Source organism: Phoenix dactylifera, chromosome 1, assembly GCF_009389715.1.
Source record: "Phoenix dactylifera cultivar Barhee BC4 chromosome 1, palm_55x_up_171113_PBpolish2nd_filt_p, whole genome shotgun sequence".
Classification (NCBI taxonomy): domain Eukaryota; kingdom Viridiplantae; phylum Streptophyta; class Magnoliopsida; order Arecales; family Arecaceae; genus Phoenix; species Phoenix dactylifera.
The window spans coordinates 8,145,455-8,169,461 of NC_052392.1; the positions used below are offsets into that span (position 1 = coordinate 8,145,455).

The following is a 24,007-nucleotide window of genomic DNA, read 5'->3' on the forward strand; positions in this document are numbered from 1 at the left end:
TGAAATATAACTAGTGTAGCAAACTGAAAATAACCACAACAGAACAATAAAAAAAATACTGCCAGTAAACTCGGATTCCAAGGATGTGATAGATGGCAATGATGGTAATGATGATGGGTGGAGATAATGATGGATGGATGAAGAAACGTGGGCTGGACAAAAGATGGTGATAGAACTAGTCGGATAATTACCTCTGCGAGTTTGGTCCCTCCAATCCAATGAGAATCTTCAGGCTGCGCTCCACTAAGGTATTGAGATGAAGAATGACGGGGTCAAGAAGGTGGCTTCAAGAAGAAATAGGTCAAGAAGCAGGATGAAAGTGAAAGAAAAAGGGTCTCTTAGGGCTTTGCCCACGGTGGCACTCACCTTTCTAGGGTTTCTTTTTCTTCTTTTCTTTTTTTTTGGCTACTTCTTTTTATAGGCCGAGTTACTGTTCTGTGAATAGTAACCGGGTCGGGTTACTGTCTCACGAACACTAATGGGTCGGGTTACTGTTTACGTGAACAATATGTTTTTTTTCTTTCTTTTTTTCTTTTCTAACTTCCTCTCTTCTTCTATACATTCAGCATGCACAATTTTATTTCCAAGATTATCATCCATCCTTCTCCGTTCCTAGAGATGAGTGATCACCGTGGGCATTGAAGAAAGACTAAGGCTCAAGCAATTAAGTGTGGTGGTTTGGAGTTAGGTTAGGCTTCCTATCACACCTAGGTGGACCCTTTTTGCTTAGCAGTACTAGTACATGACACGACTGAAAATTCAAGCCTAAACATGGCTTTGGATGGAAAACACAGAAAGAACAAAAAATATAAACTATGTATAAGATGGAGTCCTGAGACTACATCAATTGTAGAAGCCAAGTTGTTTCATTTTTGTGCATAATGCAGGAAAGGATAATTCTTACCAAAAGGGCGAGAAAGGCTTGAGTTGTACCATATTTGTACAAGGTTTTGTAAAGTCGCTTGAAGTGATTGGGTATTCTTTTTTTTTTTCCTAAAAAAGAAAACTGATCAATTTAATTTTGACTCTCTTTGTGCTATATCTTAGTTTTGAATGTGTTAAGGAATTGAAACTTTTTTGAAGAGCATTTCGGGCATTGCAGAGTGATTGCTTGAGTTTCCGTATGTTCTCTTGGGGTTCCCTTCTGAACTCGGTGCCTTCCTCCACTTTACCAACCGCAAGTTCATTTTGTTTGACCACTATCCCCCCTCCAGTGATTCCTAACCTCCTGTTTACCCCACTCTCTCTTTCTTGATCAATTTCTGATCCCTTCTTAAAACCCTTTCTGCTCTGCAAAACTGAGAATGCTCTAAAGTCAAACAAAATATACCCCTCTGACAGAAAATCCATTCGGATTATGTGATCCTGCTCACATCCTCTCTCAAGAAAGACTGGCATCTGTATCCTCTACATCAAAGTGAGCATCTCTTTCCCCTTGCTTTTCTCTTTTCCCACTTTTAGTGATTTATGGTGTCTATGCTTTATTCTTTTTCCTAAGGTGTCTAAATGTCTTTTGGTGACATCCATGTTTGTACATGTGCATGTTTAATGCGGTTCTTTCCCCTATAGGGTTCAATTCTACAAATAGGCAGGGGGATTGTTGAAAACCTGGTGGCTGTTACTGATGATGGAAACTTTGAGGGATTTGGTCATGTTGAATTTGGCACTGGAGAAGCAGTTCGGAAATTAATCTATTTTTGTTGTTTTTTGTTTGTGGCGGTGTATTATTTTTCCAGCACATCTCATAGAACATGTCATCTGTTTTCTCTGATCTGTAACTTATAAAAAACTGTGGCTAACAAAATACTTCATCTTTTTTCCCTTAATTTTCGAAAATCTTCAGGTTTCTTTGAAAAATCTTCAGCATTCATCTTTTGCTAAACAAGGGCAATTAGAAGCACATTAGGTTGTGCGTTGTCTTTATCCCCTTTAGGCTGATTTATCTCCAAATATTTTGTAGGCACTTGAAAGGAATTGTTGGAACGTGTGGTGTGGCTTGATTTCGCCTGTGAAAGAGGTGCATATACTTCTTATAGTGGTAGCGATCTTCCTTTTTTCTTCTTCTTGTTTTTTTTTTAAGATTTTGTTCTTGTGTTGCTGATATTGTGTGGGTCATGAAAAAAACCTCTTCATTAATAAATATAATGTGGCTCTATAAATAAATAAGAAACATTATCTCCAGAGGCTGCATGTTTGGAAATGTGATTGGAGCTTTGTGTGCTGCTTACTCTAATTAACAGCCTATTCAAACATGCTGTTCGTTTTTCTCCCTTGCATGCTAGATATCGTCGAATATGAAATGAAGTGGCGTCCATTGAGATGATTCATAATCCTATCTATTAGTCTGATAAAAAATAAATTAGATACACGGGCGTATTTATGCATGCATTAATGTATATACATTACCTGCGTGTATGTATAAAAATACTATTTATTGGTCTTTGACTATTTAGCAATTGTTTGGTGTGCCATTTTTTTAAAATTCATAGTCTAGAAGTTCATAATATTCTTCCCTTTCTTCTAATAGCTCAAGGCCTTAAAAAAGATTTAAAAGGAAAAAATTGCACCTCATTAGTCCCCATATTATATCATTGTTTATGTCAAAAATTGTTCCACTGTTGTGTATATTTCAGTAAGGAAACAAATTCGTACTAAAAGAGTAGTATAGGTGCGACCCGTACTATCTTGCAATTCATATTTGTCATATTGAATGATCCTGGTAAGATTACTTTTTGTCCATATAATGCATATAGCTCTAGTTTCTGGTTAGGCCGGTTCATTGGCTCTATATGAGTTAGCAATATTTGATCCCTCTGACCTTGTTCTTGATCCAATGTGGAGACAAACATCATCTTTTGTTCAAGACGACAGACTACAGACCTGCCTCGGTGCCACGAGCCACTCACCCACTAGAGACTCCAAATTATAGTATTGATTACGCCAGATATGATCACTCGAGTTTTCTTCTTTAACTCTAACACATGTTTGATGTGGTGTGGGAGCCGCTCGCACCTGTTCACACCCTTATGATCACTCAGGTTTTCTTCTTTAACTCCAGCACCTTCCTTTGCTCCACTAATTGCAAGTTCCTTTTGTTCAGCCATGTTATACACTCTTCCTACAATCCTTAACCTCCCATTTTGCATCTTTGTGTTTCTCAATTGATTATGCTCTTCTATTTAAACAGTTGTCACTCTCCGTAACCGTGAAGGCTCCAAGTCAAGAAATCACAGTCTTTAAAGGGGACATTGGATTCCAATTACATGTATGCTGATATACTCTCTCAAAAAAGACTGATATCCATAATCTCTGTCTTGGTGAGCAATCTCTGTCCTTTCTCCCCATACCCCGCCCTTCACTTTAGCAATCTATTTAATGCATGATTTTTCTTGTTCTCTCATCTTTAATGATTCATTTTGTCAAAATTGGTTCTTCTTGATATCTTTCTACTCTTGCAACAAACCAATGAAAACCCTAAAATATTTGCAGGCATGGTCTCAATGTTTCAATTGCCATTGAATCTCTCAAAGGTACAGTCTTGCCCAATTCAAGCAAGAAGCTGTTAAGAGTTTTTCTTCTCTTTGTTTTCTATAGTTCTTCTATGGTTTCGTTCTTTACCATAGTTCTTTCCATTCTGTTTCTGGACATTAGATTGCTTCTTCTCTCCTTCAATAGGAAGAAAGTAGAAGGCTTTGCTGGTTTCCATCTCTATATATTATATCTGGAATTTTTTTTTTGGGGAAGGCCATATTGAGTGTTTTTTATGATCAAGGCTTCATGTGCTAAAGTACTCTCTCTCTCTCTCTCCCCATTTCTCTCTTTCGGAGTATCTGATATAGGCTTAATGTCAATGCCAAAGTCTTCATTATTGGTGTTTTCTATCTTGCCTCTTGAATACTATGAATCTTAAAGTTACCCTTGGTCTGTTTTTTTTTTTTTTTTGCGTTATTTGTTGTGGTATTCATTTAGTATATTGATGCAGGCTTAATTTCATTTCTAAGATGTGCATTATATGAGTTGGATTTGTTATTATATTTCTTGCTTCTTGAATTTTGTGTGAAGGTCTCTTTGTTTTTCTTATCAGTTTAATTTATCTTATTTCTTTTATTTTGTATGTTTATTTTCTTTTTTCCAGTATGATGATTTGGGCTTACTTTCAATTTCCAAAGTATTTATTGTGTGAGGTGGAGCTAGTTATTAGTTTCTTGCCGCTAGGACTCTGTTTTCTTTTTTTTTTTGAATCTATTTTACCCCGAGGTTTCTCTGTTTGTTTGACCAATTTATTTTCTTTGTATACTTTCTCCATTTCATATTTTTTTATTACTTATAATATATTGATGTGGGTCTAACCCTGACATTTTTGAGGTATTTGTTATTTGATTTGTATTGATGTTATGTTTCTTCGCCTTGTAAATTTTTTGAATCTTAAGTTAGCCCTTGGTTTTCTTTATCTCTTGCATCAATTTATTTTCTTATTCTTGTATTTCTCTTTGTGGTATTCTTTATTTGTTTTTCATGTATTTTGTGAGGCTGAAGTATTGTTTCTCAAGTCTTCGTTATTTGAGTAGTTATTTCTAATATTTTTGAATTTCTTTTATTAATTTCATGATTTCTCTATTTGTTATTCATTTTCTTTTATCTTTTTGTTTTATGTTTTAGTTGTAATGGCAATATTGTCAACGTTTGATTTTGATTTAATGTTATATTTCTTCTCATTTGAAATTCCATGAATCCTGCATTAACTGTTGGTTTTCTCGATTTCTAATGGCCTAAGACCTTGCTCAAAAAGGCTAGCTAAAAGAAATTTATTGGGTTCCTTGGCCTTGTTTAGGAAGTCCAAATCGACCTGGTGCTTAACCGATATGGGACTAAACAATGCTCGCATGGGTTCTCACACACTCTCCTTATTTAGGCCTTGGCATCCTTGCCTGTCTAAGGGTCCAAATTTATTCAATTCAAATCACAAACATTCATGGGTTGGATACGCTCTGTTACCATTTGTAACGTCTTAGGATCTCAGCCAACAAGCCTAGCTGGAAGGTGTTATTTAGATTTCTTGGCCCTGTATATGTACCCAAGATCTACTTAGTTTATGACCAATGTGAGAACTAACGTATACCTGCATGGGTCCTCGCACACATATTATGCTACAAAAGAAAACTCAATCCTTTTTTTGGTTTAGTAGTTGAATTCAATCTTACTGCACTATAATTTAACATGAATGCAGTTCAATAAAATATTTCGAGGATTATACAAAAAGGGGGATGACATGAAATTCATCTTTGGATTATCCATGGTGAAATTTTGAGCTTATGACGGGACAATGATACTATCACATTTCCAACCTGTGATAGGGAACAATACTAACGTGGCTAGTCCAAATCTGTTACCCAACCATATGCTCACATCATGTGCTATTCTCATTCATAGTATTGGAAATAGCGGTTAGGACACTGGACCTTTGCCCTGGCAAGTAGGCTCGGGCTTAAATAGGGAAGTGTGTGAGGACTCGTGCGAATGGGTGTTTCGTTCCACATTGGTTATGTACTAGATAGATCTTGGTTACATATATAGGGTCAAAGAACCCAAATCATATCTTATGGCTTGCGTTTTTAGATAAAGTTCTAGGTCCTAGTCTTATGGCTAGCTTTGGATATGGTCCTAGGTCATTACAATTTCATGTTTATTTTAGCTTTTTAATATTTTCAAGGTAATTTATGTTATTTTTTTGTTGTTTTGGAGTCTATGGTCTTTATATGATTGGTTCGAGTATTATATTTCTTGCATCTTGAATCTGGGTGTAAATTAAGCATTGGGATTTTCCTCTTTCTTTATATTTTTATTTTATATTTTCTCTATTAGGTTAAGTATTCTATTTTCTAAATTTCGATGTGCGCTGAATTTTGGTATACAAGATATTCACTATTTTACTTGTACTATTGCATTTTATCTATTGCCTCTTGATTTTCGTAGATCTCAATTGAGACTTGAGTTCTCTGTATCTTTTATCAAATCATTATCTTTTTTTTTAAAATTTAATCTATTTATTATCCCTTTTATTTGTTTTCTTCAATATTTTGATGGGGTATTTCTAGCACAAATTTATATATTTGAGTGAACATCTCAAAAAACAATAAACTATCTTATTGGTTTTTTATAAATCCAAATGCCTTTTAGTCTACGGTGAACCATCTTTCTAATTCTGAATTGTATGTGATATTTTTTCCAATCCATATCGAATAATGTTTCTAGATAGGATATTCATATTATAAAGAAATGAAGTCTTAAAAGAAAATCGAAGGTCCATAGCAAAAGAAATATAATATCTATGAAGAATGACTATTTGTAAAAATAAAAATATTAGAAATAAATGACTTGGTTGAGCTAGAACTATGGAAAATATAGAATTATTGATGGAAAAAATATTAGACACCTCGACCTCAAATCTGATCGACCTTCTTGACTTCGGTATAAACCGAGGTGAGCAACTTCGGCCCCAGCCGAGGAGTTAGTCAGCCGTGGAGCCGATCGGCACATGCTGATAGAGATTGTTGATTTGGCAACTGATAGTTATGATAGTCGATGTATGATCAACGTCGTATGCTGCCCACGCGGTAAACGTACGACTGGCCATTAACACAAATCGCATCAACTTATATAACGACAAAATAGACTACCATATATAAAGGGGTAGTGCGGGGATCCTCACTCCTCGAGTAGGTTATGTGATATTCATTTAGGAAGAACACCTTGCTGAAATTTCTCTCTTCCACACTGTTGATTCTCTTTTTTAACTTAGGCATCTGAGGGTCCTCCGCCGGAAATTCTCTGGCAAGTGGACTTTTTGCAGGCCATCTCCGGAGGAGATCAAATTTGCCACACCTCGACCACCTCGTTTAGCTTTGTTCTTGCGAACCTCAGGGTCAGTTGAGCTGCGCTTCAACTTCGGTCCAGGATCCTACGGCAACAATTAGCACGATAAATAAATAATGTAATAAATGTGAACATTATAAATATAAATAATAGAAAAGTAACTATAGTATTTTGAATAATAAACCTATAAATTTGTGGGGAAACAGGTGGTTAGCTAACATGGTTGCATTAGTGAATCCCCAAGAACCAGGCACTTGCATGTGGAGGAAGTGCACTCAAGATGTAATTTTGTTCTTTCTTTGGAAGCAAAGTATAACCACAATGATCTATATATCTGTGAACAAAGTGTCAATAGGCTGGCGTAGTTTAAAAATGTTAATGCAGAGTTAGGATATGCCCCAAGACATGCACATAGAGCCCTCCAATATGTCTGAGCACGATGGGTGGTGGAATATTGTAATGTCTTATCAGGTCTATGCAATGTTAGGTTAGAGCCTGCAAAGAAACTCTATGCCCCTATTTCATCCATGATAAATTGGTTCACATCTCTAAACACCAAATTGACCATAGCTCTATAATTTAGCAAGCATTTTCTCAGTTGTCAGCTTGATTGTTAGGTCATCCCTTTTTTCTCCTTCATTCATCCATCTTTCTCTCTCTATTAAATTTAAGCCATTTGTTTTCTGTTTTTGCAGTTCAATAGGTTTTTCGATCATCACCAGCTTGGTTAACTGGTTGGAACCCCTCTCACTTGGGGAGAGGTTATGGATTTATGGATTCAATCCTGGATGGTGGTATTTCCACTGCATTCATTAAAAAAAAGGGTTCTCTCAATGTGTTTGTGCGGAAAAATTTCCAAGATTTATTCTTACCCTTGTAGAGAATCCCTTGTTCTGCTTGTTTGTTCATATATCTTTAAAGTGGCCATTTTCAATGACGAAGCAGGGAATATCCCAAAATGGTGCACATCTTCAGTTCTTCCTTGTGTTGCAATAGACGATGCCCAGTCAATTAAAGAAAATTCAATTGTGAAGGGGAAAGGTCCAAACCACATGTCAAAGGCCCGATTTCTCTTCAGACTGACCAAAACTGAATAAATAACATAGTGCATGACCAATCACCTATATTCCAGATAAAAAATAAAGGTGAGCTACGAGAGATTAAGAATCTCAGAGGAGACTTAGAAAAAAATAAAAAATCAATCTGCACATATCTGAGCAGTCAGCCAACAGAATTCTCCAACATGCAAATCTTCAACATGTTTTTGCTCCTAACTCTGTGTAATGGTGTCATATAAGTTTGGAATCTAGACACCTTGATAATCACAGATTTATCATGTTCTTTTACTTTTGTACTATATTCTGTCATTATGATAACAACTGATAATTAAAATGATGTAACCTCTGACCCTTTTTAATTGTGTCGTGGTTGTGGAAAAAATAACCAGAGGAACATTGTGCATAAAAGCCAAGAATTATTTGCTTTCCTACTGAAGTGGATTCAGTCTGGCACCTCCAAATTACTGATTTGATCAATCAATCCTTGTGTAGACTAACCAATAGGTATAGGTGTTTTATTCTCCAGTTTAATTAATTCTGTAGTACGTAGGTGCAATATGATATTATTTATTTTCCACCTATGGATGTTAAAGTAATTTGTAAGGTGTTGTCAGATTTTGCTCTATGTACCATTTGTAAGGAATTATTGGATTTCACTCCATCCCATGATGTCCATCAACATATGGATACATGTCATGAAATCCATGGATGAGCCCCTCACTCGAAGTACATGCCACCCAAGTTGGGCCAGCCCAGATATTACTTTGACAGCACCTCACCTGTTACCTTCACCACTTCAAATGAGGTTTCATGTCTCAAGGTTGGTTAAAGTTTTGATGACCAATTTTTCTTGGGATTGTATTATTTGTAATAGGGTCTTGGAATCTTTGAGGAGGATGGTGGATGGAAGTGCTTCTTGAATCTCTTCTGTTGATGAGATATGAAATAGTATCATATTTACCAGCTCAGGATCACTTTTATCTATCTTTTTTTTCTAGCACTCATTGGTTTTCTTCTTTCTTTGAGTTATCTAGATAATGAATATGATGGGGACATCGGAGCTGATTATCTAACCGCCTAGTCCACCATCTTATTTACATATTTACTTTTTTTTTTTTCTGGGCTTGTTTGCATTTTTATTAGTGTAGGGCTTATTTGTGTTATTTTTGGGCTTATTTGGAGTTATTTCTGTGTAAGGGGGTTTTATATTAATTGTGTTTATTTGGGCCCTATATATAGGTGACTATCTTCATGATTAGGATTTTAATGAAGTGAATTGAAATTTCTCCTCTACGTTCTCCTCTCTTTTCTCTTTTCCCTCTCCTTCTCTTCTCCCCCTCCTCCTCTAATCTTCCTGCGTCTCTATAACCTCTTCTTCCTTCTCCCTCTTTTGTTCTTCCTTCTTCTCCTCTTTCCCCGCACTTGTGCTACATCAACCTGGTATCAGAGCTTTGGCTTTGCCCCTGCTGCCAAAGCCACGTTCCAGATTCTTTTCTTTCCCTTGATTTTCACTCAAAAGAAAGGGGTTCCTCCCTCTCGGTTTCACCAGTGAACGAAAAAAAAAACCTTTGCGGCGGGATCCACCGCCCATCACACCCGCGACCACCATCACTCCCGCTCGCCGCCGCAGGCCACCTGCGGCCACCACCTCGAAGTGAGGTCAGGTCCCCATCCTCCCTCTCGGTTGTCACAGAGAACAAAGGAAGGGCCCCACCGGAAGATTTTCTCTTCTGCCCGTTGCCGTTTCTGCGCCAACTGCCGCCCCACCTCGCAGCGCCACCAGAGATCGTCGCGTCCCCATGAGAGCGTCGCCGCCCCGAGTGTCTCGCGTCTGCCACCAACCGTCGGCGTCGGGTCCACAGAGGGGACCGCCACTGACCTTTGCCGTAGGCTACGAAGCTGTGGCCGTGATCTTGCCGCCGCCGCAGGTCGCGAAGCCGCTGTCGTGATCCCTGCCCCGGCTAGCAGCCGCCGCCGTGAAGATCGACGCCCTCACGAATCTGTCGGGGGGTTGAAGAAGGAATCAGGGTAACGGGTAAGTTCTCAACCTGGTAACTCGGGTCCAAAAAAAAAAGCACGTGATATGCATGGGCTGGAGATAACGGGTATCGGAGCGGGTTGCGCCCGATAATCCGAACCCGCAAAGAGTTAAAAAAAAAGAAGGAAAAAAAAAACGTTGCACGTGACTGCACGTGCGTTTAAAAAAAAAAACCTTACTTGCCCATCTTCCCCGATTGGCCGCCCCTCGCCGCGCCTCCGCCGAGCTTCGCCACCACGCCCGCTGCCGTGCGACACCTCCTTCGGGCACCTCCTTCCCGCGATCGACCGCAGACGATCGAAGCCGACCGCCACCAAGCCCCGACGACGCCCTCTCCGCCGATTCGCGCCGCCTGCGCACGCCTCACCGCGGCGTCACCGAAGTCGAGCTCTGCCTTCTCTTTTGAGCCGCCGCCACCGCTGCCGCTCCACTGCTTTTGCGTCGCCTCCGCCGGGCTCCGCCTCCACCAAGCCTCGTCCACCGACACTGCCGCGTCATACCGCCTCCGCACCGCTTCGCCTTCGCCGACGCCCACCACCTTCCTCCGGCCGCATCTCACCTGAGGCACGCCCGCCGTCCTCGGCTCTGCCTAAGCACCGCCGCTCACCTCCTTCCCTGACTTCGGCCGTCATCCCCACCATCGCCTCCCTCATCTTCTTGCCCACTCTGCCCTTTTCCCCTTGGCCCTCCATCCTTCCTATACGAACCAAGGGCCAGCAGCTCCAACCCCACTGACTCACCCCAGCCGCTCTTGCTCCCATATTGGCCCAAGCCCGCACGCCATCATTTGAGCGCGGCCTAGGCCCAAGCGGCTGCAGGTCCTATCTCAGGCCCGACCCAGCCATTCTTCAGTCCATTTCAGAAGCCCAGGAGCCCCTTGTGCTGCAGATCCAGGTCCACAGCTCCAGCTAGCTCCGCCCGGCGCCAACTTCGTGCTCGAGACTCTACAACGGACACTTCCGGGTGACTGCATCCACCACAGGTGACAGGTTCTTCTTTCTTTTGGGCTTGTTTATCTGATTATGTTCTAGTTCTCTTGCATGACAGTCTTATTTTGAAAACTTACTTTCCTGTCAGATTTCAAAACCTAGAATATCTACTACCACACCTATCCTACTCATCATCTAAATCTAGATATTAAATTAGCACACCCTAGCGACAGGATATTTCTCAACATCCATCGATCAGATTACTTTTGGATTAGAATGATCGTAATACGTGCTTGCAACCTAACTTCTTATAGTGACTAATTTCATACTTTAATTCTGAAATAACCGAAGTACAAATTGGTAGCATTAGATTTTAAGTTACTTTTGTGAAAATTTGCTGATTTCAGAACTCATAGTAGGTTGCATTAGTAGTTGGTCCTGCATCCCATTTGGTCAGTTAGGGTCATTAGTAGCATTGCATGTCTTACCATCAACCAGTGTAGTCCTTGCATGCCAACCCGTAGTGGTAGGAAGTACCTTCTCACTCATTCTAAGACCCCGTTAGCTACAATGGATTCCAGAGTTCTGCAAGATCTTGTAGAACAAATCGCTGCCTTACGAGCTGATCATAACGAATTCAAGCGAGAGATCGTGCTCTAATGCAACATCCGAGGACTCCTGAACCGTCAACCCCAATCGTAGCTTATCCCGAACTTGGTTTGGCCACACCACTTGTAGGTCTTCCCCATCCCCCTAGGAACCAACATCCTTCTGATCACCAGCGCGATCTTGACGAGCGACTACTTCGTACCGTAAGAGTAGATGCCCCCACACTTGCTGTTCAACTAGAGCCAAGCGTGTATCTTGATTGGAGAGCAGCCATGGATAATTATTTTGAGTGGTACGAAATGATTGACGATAGAAAAGTACGGTTTGCTAAAATGAAGCTTATTGGGCAAGCTCACTGGTACTGGCATAATGTTGAACATGTGCGTGAGACCCAAAGGCTTCCTCGTATCAGCACCTAGGAGGATATGAAAGAAAAGCTGAATGAGAAGTATCTGCCATTCTCTTACCGACAACGCCTTATGGATAGGTGGCAGAGACTAACTCAAGGGACATCAACCGTTGCTGATTACATTGCACGATTTGAGGAGTTTCATATGAGGTGCGGTGTAATCGAAGAGGAGACTGTTACTCTTTCTAGGTTTCGGGCAGGACTCCACGAGAAGATCCAGAAAGAATTAATCCTCCGAGAGATTACCACCCTTGGCCAAGCCTACCAGTTGGCTCAAGATGTGGATAGTTTCTTACGGATCCTTGTAGTGAGGCGTACTGACCCCCGACACATGGTCCCAGGAGCCTGACCTACTCAAAATTATCTTCCGCAATCCAGACCACTTCCCAATCTTCCTAACCAGCCCGGTTCTAGCCAAGCACCGACTAGGACATCCTCGATGCCTGTCCAGAATCCCGTCAAATGATAAAAAAAAAGGCATACTAGGTTCCAACCCTCCTTCAAGAAGCCAAACCCAATGTTTCAGGTGCCAAAAATTTGGCCATATTGCGTCCCAATGTAATGCCAAGACCTATCTAATGACTGAATTTGAAGTTGGGACCCAGAAGACTGAATGTGTCGAAGAAGTTTATGAACCGAACATCGAGGATTTTGTAGAAGACTTTGGAGACGAACAGACCGGATTAGAGTTTATCCAGGCTGAACCCCAAAATGAGCCCACTGATCGAAATGACCAAAATCCTAGGCTTCATGTGGTTAGGTGTACTCTAGCTCAGACTAAGACCGAACAAGATTGGCGTAGGACCTTCCTGTTTTACACGCTCATTAAGATCAATGGTAAAACGTGCAAGATCCTATTTGATAGCGGAAGTTGCATCAATGCCATTGCTTCTGGAGTTGTATTCCGCCTCGGCCTGAAATCTACCCCTCATCCCAACCCATATAAGATAGCTTGGGTAGATATGACGTCCATCTCGATGACGGAAAGATGTCTCGTTCCGATTCAATTCCTATCTTATAACGACGAAATCTGGTGTGACTGCATTTCGATAGACGTAGGTCAAGTCATTCTAGGGGGACCTTGGTTATACGATAGGGACATCACACTTTATGGACGGTCGAATTCGTGTAGCTTTATGTTCCAGGGTCGGAAAATTATACTGAACTCATTGCCTCCTAGAGAGCTCGCCCCAGAAAAGAAGAGTGCTACACTATGGAAAGATGAATCACTTCACATCATTACTTCGAAAGAGGTAATGAAAGATATCGAAAGCCAATCATCTGTGTTCGCCCTTGTGGCTAGAGTTATCAATGTAGAATCGAATCCTGAGCACCCACCCGCAGTAGTTCTATTGGAGGAGTTTCACTCTGTTTTTTCTAAGGATCTTCCAGATACACTTCCTCCGATGCATGATATCCAGCACGTAATTGACCTCATTCTTGGAACATCCTTGCCAAATCTTCCCCATCATAGGCTCAACCCAAACGAGCATACTGAGCTGAAACGTCAAGTTGACGAACTCCTCACTCGAGGGTATATTCGTGAGAGTTTGAGCTCCTGTGCTGTACCCGCACTCCACACTCCCAAGAAAGATGGCTTGGAGGATGTGCGTTGATAGCCGTGCCATTGATAAAATCACGATTAAGTATCATTTGTCCATTCCTAGGCTGGACGATCTCTTAGATTTAATGTCTGATGCTACGGTTTTCTCCAAGATCGACCTGAAGAGTAGATACCACTAGATTCAGTTTCGTCTCGAATGTCCATGGCAAGATGTCAGTATTGACTTCGTGTTAGGACTTTCTCGTACCTTTATCAAGCACGATTCCAATTTTGTGGTTGTGGACCGTTTCTCAAATATGACTCACTTTCTTCTCTATCCTAAGACTTCTGACGCTTCTAGAGTTGCCAAATTTTATTTCAATAAAGTCGTTAGACCTCCTGACCTTTCAAAATCTATTATATCTGATAGGAATGTTAGATTCGTGAGCTACTTTAGAAAAATTCTTTGGCACATTATAGGCACCAAACTAAAATTTTCTTCTGCCTATCATTCTCAAACCGACAGCCAGACTGAAGTTGTCAATCGTAGCCTTAGAAACCTGTTAAAATGTCTGGAAGGTAATCGTGCTAGGACCTGGGATTTAGTGTTACCGACAGCTGAGTTTGCATATAATAGTTCGGTCAATAGGTCCTTAGGCATGAGTCTCTTCGAAGTGGTGAACAGTTATAAACCTAGGCAGCCCATAGACTTGATTTCCATGTCTCATCAACATAGTCTCTGAGTCTGCACAATCATTTGCATCACACCTGCATTCATTGCATCAGAAAATCAGCAAACGTTTTCACTCTAATAACTTAAAATATAAATTCCTTGCTGATTTGCATAGACGTTATAAAGAGTTGAATGTAGGAGATTATGTTATTGGTGAGAATTAGACCTAAACGACTTTCTTCGGGAACGTTTAAAAAGTTGCAATCTCGTAGTGCGGGACCGTTCAAAGTTCTAAAGAAAATCAGTTCGAATGCTTATGTTGTAGATCTTCCTGAAGACTATGGTATTAGTGCGACATTTAATATTGAAGATTTAGTCCCATATAAAAAGTCAACATTCATTCCTTCTGACCCTTTTGTTGATACACCCGCCTCTGTTGATTACCTTGACCCATCACCTGCTATTGAGCCTCCACCTCCAAAATTTCATGCACGCAGAGAACACATAGAACATATATTAGATGAGCAGGTTATATCTACCAGGAGAGGAAGTTACTGGCGTTACCTTGTTCGGTGGAAAGGTCGATCCGAATCGGATGTGACGTGGATTTCACGAGCCGAGTTGTAACGCTTTGATCCTGACTTTCTGGAGTAGTACGACAGCCGGCCAGACCTGCACTCGACGGGGTCGAGTTTTTCTCATCCGGAAGGAGTTGATGGGGACATCGAAGCTGATTATCTAACCGCTTAGTCCACCATCTTATTTGCATATTTACTTTATTTTTATTTCTGGGCTTGTTTGCATTTTTATTAGTGTAGGGCTTATTTGTGTTATTTTTGGGCTTATTTGGAGTTATTTCTGTGTAAGGAGGTTTTATATTAATTGTGTTTATTTGGGCCCTATATATAGAGGACTATCTTCATGATTAGGGTTTTAATGAAGTGAATTGAAATTTCTTCTCTACGTTCTCCTCTCTTTTCTCTTTTCCCTCTCCTTCTCTTCTCCCCCTGTGAGGATTCGTGCGGGCGTGTGTTTAGTCCCACATAGGTTATTTGCTGGGTAGATCTTGGATGCTTATATAGGATCAAGGAACCCAAATAGTACCTTCCGGCTAGCCATTTTGGGTGAGATCCTGGGTTGTTACAAATGGTATCAGAGCGAACCCAGCCCATAACCTATGTGGATTAGGGGACACTGCAGCACGGATCCATTGGGGCTGACCACGGGCTAATCGTGGTGTTTGTGATTAGATTTGAATAGATTTGAACCCTTAGCCTGATGAGGACGTCAGGGCTTGAACGGAAGGAGTATGTGAGGATCCGTGCGGGCGTGTGTTTAGTTCCACATCAGTTATTAGCCGGGTAGATCTTGGGTACTTATACAGGATCAAGAAACCCAAATAATATCTTCTGGCTAGCCCCTTTGGGTGAGATCCTGGGTTATTACAAATGGTATTAGAGCGGATCCGGTTCATAACCTATGTGGACTAGGGGCCACTGCAGCACGGATCCATTGAGGCTGACCACGGGCCAATCGTGGTGTTTGTGATTAGATTTGAATAGATATGAACCCTTAGCCTGACGAGAACGTCAGGGCTTGAACGGGGGGAGTATGTGAGGATCCGTGCGGGCGTGTGTTTAATTCCACATCGGTTATTCGCTGGATAGATCTTGGGTACTTATACAGGATCAAGGAACATAAATAACATCTTCTGGCTAGCCATTTTGGGTGAGGTCCTGGGTTGTTACACCCCCTCTCCTCCTCTATTCTTCCTGCGTCTCTATAACCTCTTCTTCCTTCTCCCTCTCTTGTTCTTCCTTCTTCTCCTCTTTCCCCACACTTGTGCTACATCAGAATATTAAGGCCATTCACCAGAGCAGGTCAGTTTGCTAATGCTAATATTATTGTTGACTTTTATATTCTCTTCACATTTTAGTAAACAAATACAGCTTATAGCTTCATGCTTCTTGTCTTGATTGAATTGACTACATAGCTTGTGTTGTGTATACATACTAGGTATGTACAACCATTTTCCATTTTGAAGTTTCAATTAGTTTGCCTATCAGTTATTTTCATGTATCACAAATATGTGCGATGATATAAATATATCTCTACATTTAGCTGACTTTTAGTGTGAATTGTCCACTCTTTGTAGTGCAATTATATTTGAGCATCACTATAATGCTCCATAAATATAAGCATCTCTTTCCATTTAGTCGACTTTTTAGTATGAATAATCTTCTATTTGGTGCAGAAGTTCGGAGATTAGGTTTTCTATATGTTTCTATGTAACAAAACTGTATTTTTCTACTCATGATTTTACATATTTGTAGTCTGAACATCTTAAGAATTTCCCAAATATTGTTCAGTATGAAATCTTAGTAAGTGTGTAACTATACTTTATTTGCTTGATGTTAATAAATTTGATGATTTGATCTGCTTTTGTTACATCTAAAATTCTTTCTTTCTGGTTTATCTTGGATATTGCTTCTTTACTTTCATAGTCAAAGGTACATGACCTTAAATAGTTAAATCCTAGCATTATTGTCACTAACTTGCTGTGGTATTGGTGGTATATACATGCCTAGAAGTAAGGTCTTGTTCCTTGGGGGAAATCTGCACTGTGCTGGAACTGTCTTATTGTAATTATGAATGGTTTTTACAAATAATATTTCCCATGAGTACTCCACACTGTACTCTGGTCTGGCAAGAACCTCAATATTTTGCTGCCTGGTAGTCGGTACCTAATTTGTGGCTCTGTAGTAGCTTCATTTGTATGTTGCCTTTCTTTTTTTTTTCTCATTTATATTTACTTTATATTTGGTACGAGATTGTATGATGTATTAGCTTAAATTATCTTTATAGCTTTGAATTAGCTTGATCTATAATCCTGGCTACATCTTTCACTTGATTTTGTCTGGATATTTTAAATGCCATCTAGGATAACTGTTTCTTATTAGAGCTGCTGATGCTGATTCGGAAAACTGCAGCATTATGTTACACTGTTGAGTCTTTCTGAGTGGGTCTTTTTGCTGAATACCTATTACCAAGTAAAGGGTTCAAATTTAGCTGTGAAAATATAATTTTATTTGGCTACAGCATGCATCCCATGAGTTTAGGTAATGTTCCTTGACGCATTTTTCTAATACCTTTACTAATATCACCATATGACCTTCTAACGGAAATTTAGTTCATGACCACATTCAGAAAATATGTTGCCTGTTAGCTGAGCTTGTATTTTTGTAAATTGTTGTTCAAGCCAAGACGTCCTGCGGCAAGCAGGTCTCAAAAAATAAATTGTTCTATGACTTCTCCATACAACAACAGCAAGACAAGTTTTTGCTTTCTTTTTCATGGAAATTTTACCAGGCAAGTTAATTACAAGCTGAGATGCCTGTAAGATATCTACTTCTTGCTGGTAAAGAACTTTTCATATTAATGTAGGAGCTGATTCTATGGGTTTTCTTGTTTAGAGCTGCCTGGCCTTGTACGTATATATAATGGAAAAGGCTCTGTGGTCAGCCAACCTTAACACAAAAAAATGTGGCTTCAAGAATCCCCTTCCGAAAAGAAAAAAAGAAAAAAAGATCTGTATTTTTTTCACCATGCACTTTACCGCCATTTTTTTTTCCTGCAGGCCTCCACCACACCAAAGAATAAAAGAAAATCCTCAGATATGCTCCATTTCATGGATGCTCTCCTCCTCAGATAAAAAAGTTTCTTTTCCCCTCCAAGCCATGGTCCTGCCATCCAAAACAAAATAAAAAGTACCTTGCCTGTGCACTTGCATTGCATGTGCAGGACTGTAGTATTTATATGACTACATTACTCATGTAGTATTTTCGTTAATTGGTTTCACAGGAAGTGAACCTTTTCCTTTCACTTTTGATGAATTTTGTAATGTCTATTGGTAATGTGATAATTCCATTTCGAAAAACTTAAGTTTCCAAACAATTTTAGCGGAACAATTTATGAGTTCTATAAACAATTCTATTTATGAGTTTCCAAACTTAATGTAATATATATATCTTTTCAGTAACATTGATCTTTGCTTGTGCTTTAGAGACCTAACCAAATGGCTGTGTTGCACCCTGGTGTTTCCTCGAGCTCCAACATACGAACACATTGTATCAGCGTTGGTGCTGGTGATTGAATTAGGGACCGAAGCTTCTAGAAAGAGCTGGGATGAGAATGTGGGGCTGAAGGGGAGGAATACTTCTAAATCAAGGCAAGATGGAGACTAAACTTGTAATACCCCAGAAAAGGAAGAAAAAAAAAAGAGGGGTGGACGGGCCGGCCCGAAAAGATTGGGCCCATCCACCATATACGATCGTGCCCTAGGCACGATCGTGGGAGAAGAAACACACACACACACAAAAAAAAGGGGCAGCGGCGACGTTGGAGGGATCGATCGCCGGAGGACACCGAGCGCCGGAGGAGACCGAGCATCGGAGCCGAGAACTGGCCGATCGTGGAGGAAGCTTTAAAGCTCTTCCTCCCTTCAATGGAAATCTCCACAAATCGGGTGAAGAAGACCTCTCCCTCATGGAATTTCCTCCGCCAATTCCTCGCCGGAAAGGTCGCCGGAGCACCCTGTCGAGCTGAGGTAAGCGTAGATCCTTTCCTTGCACTTCATTTACTAGGATTAGGGCTATGTGGGTGGGGATTTGGCCTGTGAGATCGTCGGAGAAGGATCCGAAACAAGGGTACCCTGTTTCGGCTTCTCTTTTTCGGATCTTGCCGCCGCCGCCGGCCGCCGGGTTGGCCGAGATCCGTGGCATCTGGGTTGAATCGGGGCTGTGTGAAGGTTGGGAGGGCTTTCTGGTTTTGGTTGGTGACGAGGGAGGGTGGATCCGAGGTCTTCTTCCTCGGGATCCCATCCTCTCCTCCTTTTCCCCTCGTCGGTTGGCCACCGGCGGTGACGACGGCGGTTGGGTGCCGTCGGGTGGGGGCCGAGCCACCATCATGGTGGCTGTGAGGAGCCGTGCGGGTCTTCCGTGGATGATGGAGGGGGAAGGGAGGAATGAGGCCCTGCCTGTTCTTGGAGAAGAAGAGGAAAAGACCTCTTCTTCTCTTCTCTCTTGGCCGGCCAACATTGTCGGAGTGGTGGCCGATGATGGTTCGGCCAGTGGTGTTGTCGGGTTGGGAAAGGAGGGGGCACAGCCACCATGGCTGTTGCCTTTGGATCAAAAGGATTTGAGGGAGGGAGATGTATTCCCAACCATGAAGAGAGAGGATTCATCCATTCTTTTGGTCTCTTCACAGGGATCGGCCACCGTCGCCGGCATGGCGGCGGCCATGGCTGGCGACGACATAGGCCGGTGGTACAAGGGTGGGAGTCGGGCCACCCCGACTGCCCTAGATTTGGAGGGATTGAGTTGTTTGGGGACCTGGTGATGGACCCCATAGTAGATATGAATTATGGTTTAGAATATTTAAATATTAAATAATTTAGTTATGATTTATAATTGATGTTGTAGAGAAAGAGTCGGCGGTGCCAGAAGATTTTGATCAGGGGACTCAGCACCTCAGCACATAGGTTGTGATTCGGATACGTGTTTGAGTCAGTCTACAATCTCTGTAAGAATTCCTACAACTGAGCACTTCTATTTATGCATGTATGCAATTTATCGTTGGTTATAATTTATCAGTATGTTGATATTAATTTTATGTGCTTGTATGATACATATGAGATTGATTGCTATGGAAATATTGAAATAATTAAATTGAGAAGAATTAACATATTTTTGAGAATTTACGAAAATATGTGATGTGATGGAAATGTGATTAAACATGTAAAACTAGACATGTAAAATGGGTTGGACTAACCTTGTCATGAGATAACCTCTAAGAGCTTATGCGTAGGATAGCTGCCACGAGCTTATGCATGGGATAGCCTCTATGAGCTTATTGGTAGGATAGCCTCCACGGGCTTACGCGTGGGATAGCCTCTACGAGCTTATGCGTAGGATAGCCTCCACGGGCTTACGCGTGGGATAGTTGCCATGAGCTTATGCGTGGGATTTGTGCAGTCTTGGACTGGGACATGAACTTGGTTGGTCCAAAGCCAGAAGTGAAAAGTCTGAAAACTTGGAAATCAGAGTAATACGGGAATGGATCACATAATGTGAAAAAGGATTTGTGTATATGTGCTAATTATATACACTTGTTTGTTGAGCTTTTGAAAAGATGAAATGACATTTATTTGATGTTTTGATGATTTTATTATTATTATTGTGTGTGGCTGTTGGGATTCTTACTAGGCTGGAAAAGCTCATACTATACTTATATTTTTTTTTCAGAGGCACTGGATTCGTAGGATCTGTCGGGTGGGACAAGAAGTGAGATCGATCTGGAGTCAAACTGCTAGATAGTTAGAAGTTAATTTATCTTTTGCTTATGGACATTTGAAATTATGTAATCATTCAGTACATTTTAGTTGGTTTGGTTTAATTACATTAATTATGGATTTATTGGAATTGTTGTTTATCTTAGGCCTTGCATGATCTTTAGGGCACTGCTCTAGGGCTCATGCGGCCGGTCGCGTATCGGACCCGGGTGCTGGGTTCGGGGCGTGACAGAGTGGTATCAGAGCTTAAGGTTAAGGTATCCTAGGGTTTAGGTTCAGGTGAGTGTGAGTAGGGAATTATGATAGGAAAAAAAACTATCAGAGATGTGGTTTATAATCACTTGAGATTGTAACAAGAATGATATTATAATCTACGGTTTAAGACCACTAGGAACTGTAGCCTTAGTGGCATTAGAGTTTGACGTTTAAGATCATTAGGGATTGCGACAGAAATATATCTTAGCTTAAGGTTATGATCATTTGGGACATGACAATTAAATTCGGTGCTTAAGGTGTAAGATCACTGGGCATTGTGATAAAATGTATGCATCGGTTTGGTTTTCGATGAGTACGGAAGGAAAGTATAAATTGTCTTTGATCATGATAAAAGAGGTTTGACCTAAGATAAGTGTAGGAAGGTCAACAATGGCATATCGGTTATACGATGTTTAGATATTATTTAAATGACCTGAAAATTCAAACTTGATATGGGTTGTGATATAATCGTACTTTTGGTTTTGCTACTAATTATTAGAGTGTGATTTATATATAGATCTTCCGTATTATTGAAGTGGGCTAAGAAAGATTTTTTCGTGGTATTAGTGCAGAATGTTTTTGAGGTTAAATCTGTATGGAGATTATATTTGGAATTGACATGTTTGAATATTGTAAATTGGCATATTTTTATTAGTGGATTAAATTTTTAAGGCCATATAGTATGCAAATTGGTGGAGTATTCTAATTATTTGAATTTGTATATTTGGATTGGGCTACTAAATTTTTCTTGTAATGGTTGGAGATTATTGGATGTGTTAACTTAAACTCAGGTCTAGGTTTATGATCTAACTAGAAATCTTTGTCATTGTAAAATAAATATTGAGTAGAGATTTCGATTTTGAGATGCTTATGTGAGTTATTATGTGTAGCATTGATCATAGACATTAAGGATTTTGGTGAAGAAGGATTTGGAGGTTGATAGAGTTAATTCCTACTCATAGTGATATTGGCTCAACAGTTCTAACCTATTGAATTTGAAGTAAATTCTGTTGGAAGGAAAATCAATGTAGATTTTCTTATTAAATTGCTAAGGGAATACAAGAATTACCCCTTTAAATTAAACCTAGATATTTTTGGATTCTAAGAAGGTTGTGGAGATCACGTAGTGACCTTAAACTTGACTAAAGGATTGGGGGTTAGTTATGGTAAGTATACTCTATATAAATCGAGGACAAAAAGATCTAGAGATTTTGCTCTAGCTCTACTTGAAAATTTAAAATTTGGATTTTCTTAGTCTCGATGCAAAGTGATACTTTGGTCAGAAATCATTTTGTGACTTTAGAGAATTTGATGAGTTAGATCAGAGTGCGCAGCGGAAGTGTAGTGGTTTGAGTTATTTTGAAACCGATTAAAAAAAACAATAATAATAATAATAATACCTTGATCTGAAGGGTATTATTATGGAAAGACTTGAGTTAGTTTTCTAGTAAAGGAGAATGTCGTTGATTCTTTGTCTACTGGAAGTAGTTATGGGCTCTTCTATTTTTGATAATTCTAAGAAGAATTTTAGGGCATCTTAAATTTAGCGTTAACGGATTGATAGCTCTGTGATTAAGCTTGGGCCTAGAATGATTTAACATAGTTCTTCGACTCCTAGCTCTGACATTGTTAATATACCTATTTGAACAGGTTTGCGGTTTTCCTAGGATAAAGGTTGATCATTTAATCACAGGCAAAGTTAAGAAAAGAAAAATGATTATAGAATATTAAGAGCATTTGATACTAAAGATTTCTCCTATTTCTATTAAGCCAATTATGATCTCTATGTAGAATCAAGAGAAATTAATTTCTTTGGGATATAATTATGGCATTTTAATCCAAGGTTGGGAGTTTGGAATTCTTTTGAAGGAGATCAAAAGAACTTACTACGTGTGGTAAATAGAAAGGATCAAGTTTTGAGATGCTGTGATTTTTGTATGTCAAAATCTTGTGAGTAGGTACTCTAAGAGGAAGACTATTTGAGATTTTAGGGATGATATAATGGATGCATATTTTTTTTAAAGTTTGAGGCTTCAAGTAAGTTAATTTCGAGGACGCAATTCTTTTAAGGGGGAGAGTATGTAATACCCCAGAAAAGGAAAAAAAAAAGAGGGGTGGACGGGCCGGCCCGAAAAGATTGGGCCCATCCACCATATACGATCGTGCCCTAGGCACGATCGTGGGAGAAGAAACACACACATACAAAAAAAAGGGGCAGCGGCGGCGTTGGAGGGATCGAGCGTCGGAGGAGACCGAGCGTCGGAGCCGAGAACCGGCCGACTGTGGAGGAAGCTTTAAAGCTCTTCCTCCCTTCAACGGAAATCTCCACAAATCGGGTGAAGAAGACCTCTCCCTCATGGAATTTCCTCCGCCAATTCCTCGTCGGAAAGGTCGCCGGAGCACCCCGTCGAGTTGAGGTAAGCGTAGATCCTTTCCTTGCGCTTCATTTACTAGGATTAGGGCTATGTGGGTGGGGATTTGGCCTGTGAGATCGTCGGAGAAGGATCCGAAACAAGGGTACCCTATTTCGGCTTCTCTTTTTCGGATCTTGCCGCCGCCGCCGGCCGCCGGGTTGGCCGAGATCCGTGGCATCTGGGTTGAATCGGGGCTGTGTGAAGGTTGGGAGGGCTTTCTGGTTTTGGTTGGTAATGAGGGAGGGTGGATCCGAGGTTTTCTTCCTCGGGATTCCATCCTCTCCTCCTTTTCCCCTCGTCGGTTGGCCACCGGCGGTGACGACGGCGGTTGGGTGCCGTCGGGTGGGGGCCGAGCCACCATCACGATGGCTGTGAGGAGCCGTGCGGGTCTTCCGTGGATGATGAAGGAGGGGGAAGGGAGGAATGAGGCCCTGCCTGTTCTTGGAGAAGAAGAGGAAAAGACCTCTTCTCTCTTGGCTGGCCAACATTGCCGGAGTGGTGGCCGATGATGGTTCGGCCAGTGGTGTTGTCGGGTTGGGGAAGGAGAGGGCACAGCCACCATGGCTGTTGCCTTTGGATGAAAAGGATTTGAGAGAGGGAGATGTATTCCCAACCATGAAGAGAGAGGATTCATCCCTTCTTTTGGTCTCTTCACCGGGACCGGCCACCGTTGCCAGCATGGCGGCGGCCATGGCTGGCGACGACATAGGCCGGTGGTACAAGGGTGGGAGTCGGGCCACCCCGACTGCCCTAGATTTGGAGGGATTGAGATGTTTGGGGACCTGATGATGGACCCCATAGTAGATATGAATTATGGTTTAAAATATTTAAATATTAAATAATTTAGTTGTGATTTA

At 40.9% G+C, this 24,007-nt stretch overlaps 1 long non-coding RNA gene across 5 annotated transcripts in view; it reads left to right on the plus strand.

Annotated features, from left to right (window-relative positions):
• The window catches only part of LOC120110459, a 28,764-nt gene extending 8,163 nt beyond the window's left edge, over nt 1–20,601 (plus strand). For 3 of the 5 annotated variants that reach the window (XR_005511448.1, XR_005511452.1, XR_005511456.1), the window contains 2 exons: nt 1,961–2,038; nt 20,435–20,601. This is a non-coding gene — a long non-coding RNA (uncharacterized LOC120110459). Of the gene's footprint in view, nt 1–1,960; nt 2,039–18,195; nt 18,752–20,434 lie in introns of those variants that run through there. The other 2 variants (XR_005511451.1, XR_005511453.1) reach the window with 2 other exon arrangements.
• The last annotated feature ends 3,406 nt before the right edge of the window (nt 20,602–24,007 follow it).